The 11,776-nt window shown below is 36.3% G+C and overlaps 1 pseudogene; it reads left to right on the plus strand.

Moving 5' to 3' along the window:
* The first annotated feature begins 7,668 nt into the window (after nucleotides 1–7,668).
* Nucleotides 7,669–8,784, plus strand: LOC124233959 (olfactory receptor 7G2-like; annotated as a pseudogene).
* The last annotated feature ends 2,992 nt before the right edge of the window (nucleotides 8,785–11,776 follow it).

Below are 11,776 nucleotides of genomic sequence, written 5' to 3' on the forward strand. Positions count from 1 at the left end.
ATTGTTATAGTATTTTGATTATTGATCCTTTTGTCTCTGTCTATATGTTTATTTTCTATATATCTTTTTGTCTATTTTAACATTTTTTACTTAAATTTGCTTTTTCTAATATTATCTCTCTATCGGTAACTATTTGTGTGGAGTATATTTTCCATCCTATCATTTATAATCTATTTGTGTTGGTGGATTTACAGTGAGTACCTTGTAAACATCATATATCCACACTATGTATCATTTATCTCTCTTACAATCTCTGCCTTTAGGTTAGAGATTTTTATCCACTTACTTTTAAGTCTTACTGATAAGGAGATACTTAATTCTTTCATTTAAAAGTTTATTTTCTGTATGTCTAATACTTACTTTTTGTTCTTCATTTCTTCCTCTACTGCCGTTTTTCTTTCTAGTTGATCGTTTGTTTTGAAGATTATGGATTTTGTTCTCATTTCCTTTGTGATACATCCAGATAATTTTCTTTGTGGTTACCACGGACGCTCAATTTATCATTCTAAATTTATAACAATCTAGAGTGAATTCATACACTTTTACTGCAACAGCATGCAAAACCCCTGCTCTTATATGACTCTATGCTTTCTCATTCATGTTGATGCTGTCGCAAATGAAATCGTTATACATTGCTGCCAATAGCATAGATTTTAAAATGTTTTACATTTGTTTTCCAAATCTAGTAGGAAATAAAAAGTGAAGTTTTAAACCCAAAATACAATACCTGCTTTTGGGTCCAGCCCTGTGGCCTAGTGGTTCAGTTCAGCATGCTCCACTTCAGTGGCCCAGGTTCACATTGAATTTCTGTCTGAAGTCCTTTCATTTCAACCTGAAGGAATCTTTTAGATATTTTCATGGAGCAAGCTCAGTGTTACTGACCGCTTTCAGCTTTGTTTATGTGGCAATGTTTTATTTCTCCTTCAGCTTTGGAAGGAAATTTTTTTTCAGATAAAAAATTCTTGGTTGAAAATTGTTTTTTCTCTCAGCATTTTAAATATGTCATCTTACTGTCCTCTCACCTCCAAGGTTCATATGAGAAATTGGTTGTTAATCTTATTGGGGATCTCTTGTATGTGATGGGATGATTTTCTCTTAAGTTCTTGTATATGGCGAGCTCCTTTCAAGATTCTCTCTTTCCCTTTGTCTTTTTCAGTTTGATGATAATGTGTCTTAGTGTTAGTATCTTTGATTTATCCTCCTTAGAGTTCATGGAGCTTCATATTTTTGTTCGTTCATGTCTTTCACTATATTTGGTAAATTTTTGACCATTATTCCTTCAAATATTCTTTCTTTCTCTTTCTCTTCTCCATCTTGGACTCCCATAATGCAGGTTTTTTTACGTGGTGGGGTCCCATAGGTCCCTTAGGGTCTGCACACGTTCTTTCATTCATTTTTATTTCTTCTCCATAGACTCAATATTATAATGTGGTTGCTCTATACATCAGAATCCCCCTCAGAGTTTTACTTTGAAAACAATTGTTGAAGTTGTAGTAGCCTATGTGTTTAATGACTTTCCTAACATATGTTTTCAAAGACTGAAATTCTTGTTGTATGTGGTCATCAAAATCGATTTTCTTCAGCTTTGTTCAGCTAGTGCTTTGGTAGCTTTCCTGAATGACAGGAGTGATAATAAACAAATAAAGAAGTAACACACTTCTCATATACTACAGATCTATGCTGCAGCACTGTTTCAACCCAAATTCAGGTTTGCACTGAGCCTGAGATCAACATGAAAATTTAAGATCTTCCCTGGTCTTTTCCGGGTATATGTCTTGCTATGGGCATTCATGTGGCTTTCTAAATACTTCCATGTACTGTGATACTTTTAAATGTCCTAATTTCCTAAAGAAAATTTCCCCTGTTTTTGCTTTGTTTTATCTGAACTAGTTTATGTTTTGACTTTAATCTTTTACCATAGGCACATGTCAGCTGTTAGTTAGGTTTGCATTGTTTTCAAACAATGTGCACTCATTTTACAGCCTGAGTTCTGAGTTAGGACAAACAGAAATGGGTGCTTTGTGTTAGTCCTTCAAATGGCTCTCACATGGGTTAGAACCGACACAGAGAATGAATTGAGAAAGACCTATTGTGCCGACTCTGAATCCATGGAGCAGGGTCTCTACTAAGAACACAGGTTGTGACTAAGACTAAGACTACTGCCATGCCTGGAAGGGAGTGGGACAAGGGGAAATGAAAGTGCCACAAAGCTTTTCTACTGGTTTGAAGCTGCTTTTTTCTTGATTCAGCACTCACTTGGTTGCTGTAAATTTTGACTGTTTTCAGGAGTCCTGACAAAATTAGTTATGGCAGTTTCTACGTGTTTTGCAAGGATTATTTGAGAGGAGAAGAGCTTCAAGCTACCTAATCTGCATTTTGCCACTTTGCTGAGGTTACATTTCCATGCACAGTCCACTTTGATTATAGGGAATATATTAGAAACTGCTGAATATAGTACATAGAAACAGAACACAATGAACAATCCATAGAGTTAAGCTTTAAAATACGCTTTTTAGGGCATATTTGCTATATTATCACTTGCATTTTCTAAGTAAGATATATATTTATCTATATTATAAAATATATTTTGAGCCTAAATATCCTTTCAATCTTCCTTAGATTGCTGTTATAAAGGATACCTTAGAATCTACCGTAGGAAAGAAAAGTAGAGTCAAATTACAGAAGGAAATTTTGTCATGTGTGAAAGGCACTTGAAGTGGATGCAAAGAGAAATAAGTGGATGGAAGAGAATTGCATGCTTTTGGCATCCCAAATGAGAAAATTTAATTTCTTTCTTCTCTGAGCTTTTAAGAATTTTTACTGTTTATAGATGAGAATGATAAAGAAATGGTTGACTTATGAGGAACTTTGGGTATTGAACCCCCAAGGCCACAGGAACTGAAAATAGTCTGCCTGAGGCCACCCTACTCGATAGCCCTCCTCCGGTGGCTAGGTGGCACACCTGAACCTCTTCCCAGGGGCCATGATTTTTCCACAACAGGCCAGCCCTTCACTCTATGTTTCCATTCTCCCTGATAGCAGGGCTTCCATGTATCTCCTTCAATATCAAAGAGAGAATGGAATGGCATTCCTTAGAGTTGGCACCCCAGTCATCTGAAGTTCCCTACTTTGTTTTCCGAACAGGGAGAGGCGTTTGTCGCTAGTTGTTCTGGGGTTGAGTGGGAACATGCTAAAGGTGACTTGATCTTATTCATCTGTGAAGTGCCTACCTAATTGTCCATCATCTGACATGCTATCTTGTACCTTTGTGACAATACAAATCAATATGCTAATCTTTTACTCCAACCCTAAAATTCTAGGCTCTTTTTCCATCCTCAGGAGGAATCTTCTCTTGCACAATTTTGTGGCATGCTTTAGAATTCTGTAAGTTGTTCCTTAATTTCTGGGCAGAGGATGAAGATGGATGACCGTATCTTTATTGTTGTGTGTCTGGTTTTTCAATTTCCTTTATTGGGATGACCATTGGTCTTGACCTTGGTACCTTTCTATGAATAGTCTAGTGTAGAAGATGGAGAAGTAGACAAACAGCATTGGCTACATCCACAGTAAGGATATCTCTTTAGTAACTTACAAAATATATTAAAAGGCAGAATAAGACAAAATATCAGGACAAGTACTTTTGTATCGGTTTTCCAAATCAATAAATTTTGACATTTGCCAATTCTCTTCTTGAAGTTACAAAATAGCTTGTATAAAAACAACAGTCATTTTTATTTTACTCCATTTAGGTCCTTTCATTCCCGGCGGCAACCATAGTCTTGAATTTGTATCTCTTGGCATTGTTTTAAACTGTTTTTACACATACATATGTGTGTATGTGTATGCATGTGTGCACATTGTATATGAGTGTCACAATGTAAACCCCATTGCCTCAAGAAGAAATAAATTGTAATGTCGTAAGATAGGGGAATATAGCTAAGGAGTGGAAGTTAATGATGCTGAATGGAATGTGCCAAGGCTTCTCCCTCCCTTTGCTTCTATACAGAAGCAAGATTTACAGCGGGAGTTTCAGCACATGAATTCTTTCCTGAAACTTGCAGCTACCATACCAGGATTGTTCTTTCTTTCTCTCCTCTTCTTTAGTGTTGCCCCATCACTCATTATCTTCTCAACAATGAACCCTACCAGTTTGTGTAGTCATATTCATGCCATAAACAATTATAGGTGATATTAAGAAGGTCCCAAATGTCAAGCATCATGCTTGGTGAGATTGTCTATTTTTCTTCCTTGTAATAAGGAAGTAAGTTTTCATTATGGTTACCATTATACAAATGTTGAGTCAGAGAATTCTTACATAGTTGTAAAAATTTCCTTGTTCCCAAAGCATGTTCAGGAACATGGAATAAATTCAAATTTTCCTGAGTGCAAATTTAGACCAAATAATCTCTTGCAATATAGTTACTGGTTTTCACGACTCCGTGCTTCACTCAGATTTTCTCACTGGGGAAGCAGACTTTTTGTATTGCCATTCATCTTTAAACTTCAAGCTCCTAATGAGCTATTCTACTTTAAAACATCATTAGAAAATTTTTACAAATCATTGTTTTATAGGAAAAATGGGAAATGCAGTGATACGCCCAGGACTGAGCCAATTAGGTCTTCCCTGTTTGGAAGGATCCAATACCAATATTCTCAAGGATCTCATCTTAACCTAGGAAATAGGAGTGTGCTGAAGTTGATGCAGTTGCATATCTTCTGAGTATCCTCAGGGGACAAATTGTGCAAATTGAAAAAGAATGTAGGGGGATCTGAAATTCCACGATTGGTATTTTAGTGCACTAATGATTTTATTTATTTAATTAATTATTATATTTTTAAATGTATTTTAAAACAACTTTAGGTATAATTGACGTAAAAAAGCTGTACATACTGATGTATATAACTCGATGAGTTTGGGGATAAGTATCCACCTGTGAAACTATCACATCCATCAAGACCATAGACAAATCCATTACCTCCCAAAGTTTCCTCACATCATCTTTACTATTGTTGTTATTATTATTAGTAGTAGTATTAGTAGTAGTGATCAGAACACTTAACATAAGATCTACCTTCTTAGAAAATTTTGAGTGTACGATATGGTATTGTTAGCTGTAGGCAATATGCTATCTGGTAGATTTCCTGAACTTATTTATCTTGCATAACTGAAACTGTACTCTTTGACCTTCTCCTCTCTATTTACCCTTCACCCAGCCCATGGCAAACACCATTTTGACTTTATGCCTCTATGAACTGGACCATCCTAGATTCCAGATGCAATTGTGATCATACAATATTTGTCTTTGTGATTCTGGCCTATTATACTTAGCATAATGTTCTCTAGTTTCATCCAAGTTGTCAGGATTTACTTCTTTTTCTAAAGTTGAATAATATCCCATTGTATGCGTACTCCACATTTTCTTTATCCATGCATCCACTGATGGACATTTAGACTGTTCCACCTCTTGCCTATTGTTAACAATGCTGCAGTAAACACGGGAGTACAGGTATCTCTTTGAGATCCTGATTTCAATGCACTTGAATATATACTTAGAGGTAGGATTGCTGGCAATTTTGTTTTTAATTTTATGAGCTACCTCCATAGTGTTTTCCATAGTGGCTGTGCAAATTTACATTCCTGCCAGTAGTGTACCAGGCTTGCCTTTTCTCCACATTCTCTCCAACACTCACTATCTTTTTTTTTTTATATAGTAAGCATCCTAACATGTGTGAGATTATTTCATATTGTGTTGATTTGCATTTCACTGATGATGAGTGATGTTGAAACATTTTCATATACCTTGTTCATTTATATGTCTTTGGAGAAATGTCTATTCAGTTCCTATCCCCATTTTTAAATTTGATTGCTAATTTTTGATATTGAGTTGTATGAGTTTTTAAATATAATTTGGATATTACCTTCTGTCAGATGTATGGTTTGCAAATATTTCTCCCATTTGACAGGTTGTCTTCCATTTTTTGTTTTTTTTTACTGTGCAAGAGGTTTGTAGTATGAGGTAGTGCCACTTGTTTATTATTTCTCTTGTGGCTTGCACTTTTGGTGGCATATTCAAAAATTCATTACCAAGGCCAATGTCAAGGAGATTTTACCTTATGTTTTCTTCTAGGAGTTTTATGATTTCAGATTTTTTGTTTAGGTGTTTAATCCAAAAATGTTTATTTTTTGTATTGTGTAAGAAATGCATCCAATTTTATTCTTTTGCATGTAGATATCCAGTTACCTAACACTATTTGTTGAAGAGACTATCCTTTCCCCATTGTGTATTCTTGAAGATCTTATCAAAGTTATTTGACCATATAAGTGTGGGTTTCTTTCTGTGATTTCTACTCTATTCCACTGGTCTATGTGTCTGTTTTTATGCCAGTACTATACTGTTCTGATTATTATAAATTTGTAATATACTTTGATATCAGAAAATGGGATATCTCTAGTTTTTTTCTTCTTTGTCAAGATAGCTTTGACTGCTTGTGGTCTTTTATGAATCGATATGCCTTTAGGATTGTTTTTACTATTTCTTGTATAAATTGCATTGAGAAAGGTGTACGCCTGGCCTCAGAGTAAAGAAAGCAGTCATCTTGGGTTCCTCTGGAGTCTTGGTTTCTAAGGACGTTCACTGCCCTGGATCACAGTGACAATGAAGTTGCTTGGCTAATGAGAAGCTTTGGAAATTGAGCGTTCATTTGGATACAGAGATTGCAATCTGCCTGTAACCACTTCCTTCAACCATCCTTCCGCAGAAAAAAAAATAGTACAGCTGAGTCTCCTCCCATATATGATCCTTTTTGCTCAGTGGCCCAGTACCTACTCAATTCCTTTGCATTTCCTGAGGACAGATCTCCCAGATGCTACATTCAGAGGCCATATCAAGCATTATTCTGCTGTGATACCAAGCAGGTAACCTAACATTCTTTAGTCAATGTTTGGAAAGGAGAGCAGGTGTTTTACTGCAGATTCATCCAGGGTAAGCTGTAAAGAGACTACAAACATCAGATCATTGGAAGTACATCATCTGTGGTCCTCCTGCTTAACTGTTTGTATTCTTCTTCACGTGTTTTCTTGTACCTTTTCACCAATATGCGAGTAACCCTTATCTACTTTACTTGTACTCACTCTAAAATGGCCAATATCCTTTTCTTCCTGAGGAGAAATCTGTATCTTCTAAAACAGGGTGACTGTTATAAAATTGTATCACGTTTACTTGCATTCCTCTGGTGACAGGGTGCAAACATTTAGAAAACTTCACATATATTCCCTTCCTGATCCTTGACATATCTGTGTTATTTCTGGTGCATGGAACTGAGGTCTCAGGGGATCCAGATGGAATCTTCGAGAAGCGTCCCTAGTCTATATGTTTCTCTTATAAAATTGCCAAAATTTTAAATAATCAAGAGAGTATAGATAGTATAATTAAAAAAATGACCACCCTTAACCCCTTCCTGAATTAATGATTGTTGAGGCTATGCTATGTCAGTTTCAAGTCTTTTTAAAAGTCAACAATGTCCTTACATAAGGCACCCTCTTGGCATTTGTATACATTCGTCTCTTTCCAATCCCAGATGGTGTTTGCCACTGGTGATGCTCCTGGTATTGGACAACAGATTTTATTGTGTTGTTACCTTATCTTTTCCATCATATTTGCCAAGAACATGAAATCCTAGAACCAAACAGATGTTTTAGAATTCTATTTTATGGAAGTGACCGATTTTCCAGAACTGAAGTCCCTTATCTTAAGCCCGTTCCTATCCATTTACTTGGTCACCATCATGGGAAAGTTGGTCATCATCTTGGCAACCATCTCTGACTCGAATATGTCTACCCTTATGTACTTCTTTCTCTCCAATCTACCCTTTACTAACATCTGCTTAAGCACAACCATAATCCCAATGATGTTGCTGAACACCAATCACAAAATCAGAGTATCACTTATACAGGCTGCCCCATACGGGTTTTCTTTGTCCTGATTTTTGTTAACTCAGAAAATTTACTCCATGTTCTTATGGCCTATGACCACTATATAGCCATTTGCCACCCGCTGAGGTACACGGTCCTCATGAACCTCTGCCTCTGTGGCCTGCTTATTCTACTCTCAGTGTTCATTAGCGTTTTAAATGCCCTGCTCCATAGTCTGATGGCTTTGCAACTGTCCTTCTGCACAGATGGGGATACCCCTCTCTTCCTGTGAAATAGCTCAGGTCATCAAGATTGTTCTTATACTGTCATCAATAGCATCCTGGTTTCTTTTGAAGTTAGCATATTTCGTGGTATTCCTCCCCTTTGAATCATTTTCTTTTATACTCAAATTGCCTCCTCTATTTTTTTTAAAGATTTTATTTGTTTATTTATTTATTTTTCTGTTTTCTCCCCAAAGCCCCCCAGTACGTAGTTGTATATTCTTTGTTGTGGGTCCTTCTAGTTTTGGCATGTGGGACGCTGCCTCAGCGTGGTTTGATGAGCAGTGCCATGTCTGCGTCCAGGATTCGAACCAACGAAACACTGGGCCGCCTGCAGCAGAGCACATGATCTTAACCACTCGACCACGGGCCCAGCCCCCTCCTCTATTTTGAATGCCATCAGTGGGTGGAAAATATAAAGCTTTTTGCACCTGTGGGTCTCACATCTCATTTGTGTCCTGATTCTATGGGACAGGTTTGGGAGTATTCATTAGTTCTGTATTTACACATTCTTCCAGGAAGATGGCACTACCTTTGGTGATGTACAATGTGGTCACTCCCACGTTGAAGCCCTTCATCTATACAGCCTGAGGAACAGGGAAATGAAAGGAGCCTTGATAAAATCATTGGTAATGTAACTTTTTTCAATGATTGTGTCATCTGTTTTGGGTTGATGTTTCTAGAATAATCAAAGTGAAAAGAATACTGGGTGAGTCAGAATGCCTGACTTCTCTTACTAGATTCTTCTAATATGACTAGATAGCATATTGGCCAAGTACATTTTAAATTGGAGTGGAAACTTAATCTGCACTTTATCTATCGCTGTGACGTTTGTTAAATGATTTCTAATCGCAGTTTCTGAGTCAGATTCCTGAAGAAGAGCCTGAGTCAGGGGTTCTTGTAATAGTGATTTTGGGAGAATGTTTTTAGAAAAATAGAAGTGGATAATGTGTAAAATGCAAGGAAAAGACTTAACCAAGGCTGTGGTGATTTTTAAAAACTACTTATGCCTGATTCCATGGCTCAAGCCATCAGAATTGCACTTCAGAGTTAGAACTACTGTGAGACTAGAGGGCTGATATTTCATACCTCAGTTCAGTAACTACTGATCTCACTCACTGGGAAACTGTATGCGTGTGGAGCAACATCAACATCCATTACACTTTACTTCATTTTGTGTGAAGTGGCATAATTAGATTATCTTAGTGTTTTGACGTGATAGGAGATTATTGACTTTATCAATCAGAAGACTTCTAGTTTTAATAAGAAAAAGAAATGCTGACTCTAATATGCTCAAAAAATAAAGAGAGTTATGAGGTGTTAGATGTTTTAACTAACTTTCTTGTGGTAATCAATACACACCATATATGTATTGGAAATCATCACATTGAACACCTTATATTTATACAGTTTTGTCAATTATACCTCAATAAATCTGGGAAAAAGTAGAGTGATCTTTCATTATAAGATCTTCAAAGGTAGGGAATACACAGGATCTGGGCAGTAAGGCTTCATTCATTCCACCATGTGGTGGATTCCTCCTAGGTCTGCTTCTCCTCATGGTGCAGATGGTTGCAACAGATGGGTCTGTCATATCCAGACATGATTTCTGGAAATAGAAAACTGACTGTCCTTCCATGAGCCTATTGTTAATAGAAGATCTTTGGTTAGTAGATCTTTCTATTGAGTCAATATATCTATGTCATCAATAAGAGTAGAATCATCAGCTCCTTCTGAATGCAATTCCTTTGTTGGAGAAAATTATCACTATGAGAAGTTTTAACTAACTCACCGTCTGGAAAGTAATTTCTGTTAAGAAGCCAATCCGTAACCGCTACAGACATTCACAACAATGCCTGGCACATAAAAATACTGAATGGAATTTAACTAATATCTATATACATATGTGCTCCATATCTTGCTGAAATTCACCAATCTAGTAAATTTTGCTCACACATATTGTTTTCACATTGGCTTCAACAATGGGTTTTATCTAATATTTTCACAATTATCAGCAGCCTTTTCTACCCCGAGTTACATAATCATGAATGGTTATTGTCTAGGAAGATCAAGGACGGGTAATATTTTCCTCATACTTTGCTATAATTCCTTCTTATTGATTTATTTGTAAGAATGTATCTGAGTTTTTACTTCCTTCTTGGTCACCTAATCTTGCTATATATCTCATTCATCTCTGCTGGTAGTACAAACAAACATGGTTGGGTCAAATTAATTGAATCACTGAACACTTAGAGGATTGGCTGCAGTCTTTGGGCTCTCTTGTAAAAGTTTTTAATGTTTCTTTATGAAGAAAACAGTTTTCCTATGGAGACAGACATTACTTTTAGAAGGAAATGTTGAATTTGAAACAGCAAAAGAGAAAATGAAAACTGGCAGGATTAGAGGGATCGCTTTTCTTAAAAGCAGAAAGAAGCAGGGTTATAAGACAGAATTATTTCTGTGAGTTGGTGGGTGAAATGATGGAATTCTCTCAGGAGAATGAAGAAAGTGTCCAGAGAACCTTCTGTTGTGGTCATCATGGAAGGGAGAGAGAGAGAGATGCATTGTGTTCAACACCACAACTTGAGGACAGTTCCCTTACTAGTGTTCTTTTGTCTTATAGTGCAGATTCCTGCATTGACTTCCACAGAACACTTGCAAAGGCTAGTCACCCAAGTCTTCTGTATATCAGGAAGTTTCTTGGACTTAACCCAAGAACTACAGATTTTCAGTCTCTGCATAGATGTTAAATGATTGACACTTTCAATAAACACTTTATGAGATTCTGCTCCACTTTGAAGTTTGAAATGCATGAGTTTAATATTAGAAGCCTATGGGAGAATGTATTTAGAATCTGAAATATGAACTTCTTTCCTAAGTTTTCTTGTTAAAATATATGCAATGTAGTGTATGAAATGTATCTAACGTTCTTAAAGAGCAGTAACATAATAAAACACGTATAACTATTACCTGGGTGAGGAAATAAAGCAATGTCATCACCAGAGAATCCACTTGAAGTGCATTTCAGGGATATCAACTTCTTTCTCTCCAATGGCAAACGCTACATCGAGTTCATAATTCTGTTTGGTGTTCTTCTGCGAGATTGAATCCTATGAAACTGCCAGTATTTGATCCTACTTGCCCTCAGAAATGGACAATAGGATTCAACATAATTGTTTTATCACCCCATACGTATCCTTACTCTTTTAGTAAATTGTCTTAACAAATTAAGAAGTAGAATATTAATGTACACATTCTGCGTCTTGATTGTTTTTACATCTTTGTGCTTTGAAGTTCAAAAGTGTTGTTGGTTTTAGCAGTAATTTATTTATTTTCAATGTTCTCTATTATTATATTATGTATGGTGACATTACAAGATAGGTATCCTTGCAAAGTTGAAAGATATTTTGGTTCATGGTTTTCTGAATTCATGAATACATAAATCTGATTAAATATTGTCAAACGTGTTTCCTGGCGGGAAGAAGAACATTTTATTCTTGAGATAAAATTATTGGGTATACAGTAGAACTTGTACTTTGGATACTTCCAAAGACTTTTCCTACATGGTTGAACCACTTTAAGC

This window comes from Equus quagga, unplaced genomic scaffold (genome assembly GCF_021613505.1).
Source record: "Equus quagga isolate Etosha38 unplaced genomic scaffold, UCLA_HA_Equagga_1.0 554_RagTag, whole genome shotgun sequence".
NCBI classification, from domain to species: domain Eukaryota; kingdom Metazoa; phylum Chordata; class Mammalia; order Perissodactyla; family Equidae; genus Equus; species Equus quagga.